The sequence below is a fragment of the Amblyomma americanum genome, chromosome 4, assembly GCF_052857255.1.
Source record: "Amblyomma americanum isolate KBUSLIRL-KWMA chromosome 4, ASM5285725v1, whole genome shotgun sequence".
Lineage (NCBI taxonomy): Eukaryota > Metazoa > Arthropoda > Arachnida > Ixodida > Ixodidae > Amblyomma > Amblyomma americanum.
In genome coordinates, this window is record NC_135500.1 from 79,152,851 (window position 1) to 79,158,850 (window position 6,000).

The following is a 6,000-nucleotide window of genomic DNA, read 5'->3' on the forward strand; positions in this document are numbered from 1 at the left end:
CGTAATTTTATTTTTCACTCTCTTTTCTGTGCCCCTCCATAGCGGTTGTATCACATATATGCAGCTAACAAGGTAGACAAGTGGTATTTTTTTGAGCTTCGATTTGCATCTGCTGTGTTTATTACAGAAGATCAGTGGGAGGAGTACAGCTGCATTGACGGCCAGTTATCAGCGGCTGTTGGTCACACAATTGCGGCAGGTTCAGAAGCAGCCGACGACAAGTGTTTCTGTGCAGACTGATGCTGCTTGTAACACTGCTGCAGCAATGCCCCTGCTGCAGCAGTGTTACAAGCAGCATCAGTCTGCATAGAGGCACTGTTGTCCTCAGCTGCTGCTGCAGCAGGCTCCAGCAATGCTCCTGCTGCTTCTGGAGCTGCTGCTACCCGCACCACTGCTGAAGCAGTGACCGTTGGCGACAGTGGCAGAGCACCAAGAGGGCGGATGGCCCTTCTAGAAACAACTCCGGAGGACGAAAATGGAACCAGAGCTGCTCTCCTCCGTGAAGAGCACGAAGTGCAACTTCAGCTGCTTAGAGAGGATCATGAAATTGTCCTCAAAGAAAGAGAGCAAAAAATGGTCTTCACGGAAAGCATTCAGAAACTTGGAAGTGCACAAAAAAAAACTGGAATTAGAACTTCTCGAGATTGAAAAAGACAAAATTTGAGCACCTTCGCAGGCTGCGCGACGCTGCAAAATAAGCAGTGCCCCCATAATGAATGAAATTGGCATGCTGCCCGAATGCATGCACAAATATTGCATGCAGCAAATATACACAACTGCAGTCTGTTGACATGCATGCATGGTTTTAAGTGCGTGCCTCAATGTGCACAAACACTCAGTCCTGTCACTCCCATGCTTGCGTGCCTGACAAGCTATTGTACAATAGGCAAGAGGTAGGATTGTTGTGTGGCACTCCACCTCCTGCTAGTACGGCTATGTGGAGCGTACAGCTCACTGTGTTCAAATAGCACTGTGCTCATAAAAATCAGATTCCAAAACCAGGCTGTATGTAACACTGCACGTCACAGCATCACAGCTAAAAAATTCAGTGGGGAACTTTGTTGACGTAAAGTGCAGTGAGGCGAAAGCCTTTAGCGCGGTGTTGCTGCTTGTGTCACTGATGTATGGTTAAGATGTTGATCAAGTACACAGTTGTTCATGAATCTCAAATGCTAGAGGCACTGGAGGGCGTTTGGGAGGCATCCGTCTGATTTGACGCCTGTCTGCAAACACTCTCCAGCATCCTAGACAAGGAAAACTACATATGCGTTGGCAGGAAGCAGCGTAGTCGTTAGCACGCTCGGCTGCAGAACGGAGGGATGGTGGTTCAAATCCCATCGTGCACAGATTTTTTTTCTTATCGAATTGGAGTGTAATGGACGAACGTGAGCACGAGCCATTAAAGGCTTTTGCCTTAACTCTTTCCAGCACGGTGGCTACCTCAAATGACCACCTTTTCAAAATTTTTTTTCAGCGCCGCACAGTGGTAAAATTTATAACTAGCGCCACTTTCTTTCGCTACTTTCTTGCTGTTTATACGAGGTGGAGCCAGCTCCTTGGTTGTATTGCTTTTTTGATTTTTGCGTGCAGCAACCGAAATGGAGCCGTGCGCGATTGATCCCAAACTTTTTTACAAATCTCAAGGCGAGTACGCATAGTATGGCGTAAATAACTATATAATTTACAGCTTGAATGTGCAGAAGAGCTGCTGTACAAATCACATGGAGTGTCAGGGCCTAATTGTGCTGTGGCTGAGCATTACGATGGTGGTCAACCACCATGCCTGAAGGGTCTTGTATGCATAATTTTGCTTTCCCTTGCAGAAACCCAGTTTGAAGACATTCCATCGGATCCTAATAGCTATGCTGGTGGTGATATGTCCAGTGACAGTGACGACGAGTGGGAGCCGAGCCCTTATGCTAAATGTTTGTGTACCAGTGCCACAAAGGAAGCCCACGGAAGAAAGCGGTGAAGAAACGTCGCAGACTCCTGGTGCAGTCCCTATATGGAGTCAGAGCTACAGAGTATCTCCACCCCTTTCATTTATGGGCCAAACGGGCGTGCCTCAACGCATCCAGGACCATGAAGTGAACACTCCTTTCGAGGTCTTTCGCATTTTGTGGAGACTCGTTCACAGAATCACTAGCATTTCAGACAAACCTGCATGCTCAGAAAGAAAACAACCCATACAAGCCAACCACAGCGAAAGAATTGCGCACATTTTTAGGAATAAATCTTTTGATGGGCATCAAAAGAACCCTGAGTTATCGAGACCACTTGTCTAGTGCTCCAGACCTTCATGATCAGTTCATATCAAACCTGATGACAGTGAATTGGTTTGGATGGTTGCTATCTCATCTCAATATAAATGACAATAATCTGCAACCCAACAGGAAAGATCCGTGTTTTGGCAAGCTCTATAAAGTGCGACCACTCGTGAATGAACTGTCGGGGGCATTTGCTGCCAGCTATTTGCCAATTGAATTTTTGGCGATTGCCGAGTCGATGATAAAATTCAAGGGGAGAAGCTCGCTCAAGCAATAGATGCCAAAAAAGCCTGTGAAATGAGGGTACAAGGTATGGATGCTGTGTGCCAGTAATGGCTACCATCTCAAGTTCGACATTTATACAGGAACGTCGGACAATGGTGTGCAGCGTGAGTTGGGTGCCAGAGTTGTAAAAAGCCTTACTGAAGCATGTGCTGGCAGGCACCACCGTGTGTTTTTCAACAACTACTTCACCAGCTACCCACTCCTCAAAGATTTGAGAAATGCCACCATATATGCATGTGGAACGGTGAATGCCAACCGAAAACACTTTCCGCCGCTGCAGGCGGATAAAGCAATAGAAAGAGGGGACATTGAGTGGTCTGTTAGTGATGATGGCTTGGCGTGCCTGAAGTGGAAGGAGTCGCGAAGAACCTGCCCCGCCATGGGGCTGCTTCCCTTTACTGTTACATAGCCTTTCTTTTTTTCTTTTCTCTTTTTTTCCCCCCACCCCCGTCTTAAAGAGACGATGGAGGCGCCTAAACAAAGCCCCCCAAACACCCGCTCCCGGCTCGCCGGCCAACATCGACGGGGGGGGGGGCAGCATCGGCTCTCCGCGCATGGTGCAGCGCCTTTTGGACGAGGCACACGACATCTTGCCCTCGCAGGAAGAGGCCCAGCACCTAATTTCTGCAACCCTGCACCCCGTCAGCCCCTTAACGCTCGTCAGCGAGCCGCAGACACCGGGCGCGGAGGGCGATGCCCGCTCACCGATGCCAGGCCTACCACAGCAGGCCACGGGCACAAGCCTGGTCACCACAATACTGGTGGAGGCAGGCCCACAGAGCAGCGTTCTCTTCCTCGAGGCCCAGGACGCTGCCACCACCGAAAGACGCCCGCCGGCCCTACCCCACATGGACGAGAGCACGCTTCTCTTCCGGAGAGCTGGGTCGCCCGCGCCACGCCCTACACCAGGCGGCAACCGCCCCCACCACTCAACGCCACGAGTAGGACCGAGAGATGCTGCCACCGAGCACCCGCGATCCGAGACCAAGAGGGCGACAGCCCGCTCTGCACCGCTGTCCCACCAAGGCACCGCCGCCTCTGCCGTCACACTGGACGCAGTGGCATCCCCTGCCCGCGCCCAAGCCGCATCAACAAGTGTCATCCCTGACGCGTTTGCGAGCCAGGATTGCGCGAGCCTCGCAGACTGGTAACCCTTGCCCAACCACCCCACTACTCCGACCGGCACGCAACTCCCCCACCGGTCAAGAGATGGCACCACCGGCGGCGGCCGAGCCAGCCAATCAAAGCCGTCACAGCCTCCCATGCGAGCGAATCGGACGCGGCGCCTGGCCTTTCGCCCCTTCGAGGAAGCGCTCTCCGGGTCGCGTATTTTTGGCGCCTGGACACTAATGCGCCGCGAGAGAGAAAGCACTGAAGCAAGGAGGAGAGGACGCTGCCTGGTTGGCTGCGCGATTCTCGCGGTCGGCTGTTACATACAGTGAACAGCATCCCCTTTTCCCCCCTCCCGCCTTTCCTTTTCTCCACAATCCCGCCCATAAAGAAGTTTTGAGTCCGCCGCGGCTGCTTTGGACTTTTTTATTCGAGTAGCGTGTTCCATCCGTGAATTATGGCGGCATCATCGCTGCCGCTCGAATGCGAGTTGGACAGTGACAATTGCGTCGAGAACGTGAGTTGTTTTCGTGTGGCTCTGAACACCGACGGAGACGCGTACGAGCGGCTCACCAGCTACGGTGTAGCGACGAGAACCACGTGGATCGTTGACTGGGAAATTGCAAAGCCTAAAAGGTATGGGGAATTTTGCATTTTATTCACCCATGCACTTAATGTATTACTCGAAAGAGCGGTCGTCTATTCATAATTGTTTCGCAAATGTGGACTGTGACAGACTTCAATTTTCAGTTTTTTTGCTAGGCTGGGTTCACCGCATGACAGTAATGTAGTGCAGAGAATTACGCAATATTTACATTATTGTTACCAGTGTTTATCTAATGTAAAATAGACTAAAGCGAAAAGATGAGCGTTATTCTGATAAGTGAAATCATCTGCATTTTTTTTAGAATTGCGGAATTGTGGACTGTGACAGATTCCAATTATGAGTTTTGTAAGGCTGGCTTCACCGCACGGCAGCAATGTCTGACAGAGCACTGCGCAATATTTACATTATTGTTACTAGTGTCTCTCTAATGTAAAATATTCTTACGCAAAAATATGAGTGTCATTCTAAGAAAAATCATTTGCATTTGTTTTTTACTAGGATCGCATTCCACAAGAAGTGGAAATTCCAGCACTCGAACAGGAATAAGATTACTGGCCAAACGGCCACCAACTGTCCAGCCTTTGTGGACATCAAAATAAAAAACATGACTAGGGACACAAAGAAGCGGGACCCATTCCTGAAGAGGGCTACGCCGTTGTGTGCCATTGTGAAGGTCACGAATGACCATAATCATGCGCTAGACTGTGCTGATGCCTTACGTCTCCTGCGCACCACAGCTGACACTCGAGCTGTGTTCCATAGCTATTTTCATGATGGCCTCACACCAGCACAGGCCATAGCTATGCACCAGCAGAAGCTAGAAGCTGAAGATGACACCGCCGAGAAGCTTGCCAGTGGTGCCATGAATCCAAGCACAGGCACTGTTTATTACTGGTTCCGGCTGTGGCGGATCATCATTATGGCAGCGCAGTGGACCCTGTCAGCAAACTTTCAGAGAAAGCGTCATGCTATCTTGACAAGGGTAAGCTGCAATATATCTGAGCAGTGTAGTTTCTTTTTGAAATTCCTGCGACTTTTTGAAAGGACTGAACTGCAAAGGTTTTTTGGGTGTTTAACTGTTTGCATTTGCACATATTTGTGTGATTATTTTTATTTTTGTGGTCTAGGTATTTCATAAATATTTACCTTTTGCTTCACCAGAATTATCACCAAATGTTGTAGCACATCATGCTGCCAACAGGGGTAACCTCTCGGCTAGCAGTAGTTTTTCTTTCCTCTTAGAGGGACCACCTGAGGCTTTAGAGTATATTCATTCAAGCCACAGTGGCCCCCTTTTTGGTGAAAATAGAGCAGGATGAAAAGCCATACGCATGTCTAAATCAGCTTACAGCAACCTTCTCTGGTCTGCATTGCTAAAGCTGTGTGGTTTACCACAAAAATCCCATCCATGATGAATACTTCCTGCATTGTGAAACAGTGAGTATGCTACAGTGTCTACTTTTCATTATCTGTAATATCGAGATTTAATATCCATACATGCCAACATTACTCTGCCCAGTGATACATTTGCCTCACCCCAAGCCCAAAGCATAGCATTACAGACATGGGCATGCAGGTGCAACCTACTTGGACCCCATCGGCAGCATGTGGTTGTCTTTCCTTGTGTGTTCTGTCACGTTATGTTACGCAGTTATCCTACATCAAAAAAAAAGTTACGCTGTCACTAATTTCTTAATACAGTTTACAACATTAAAAGAATAACTAGAACAG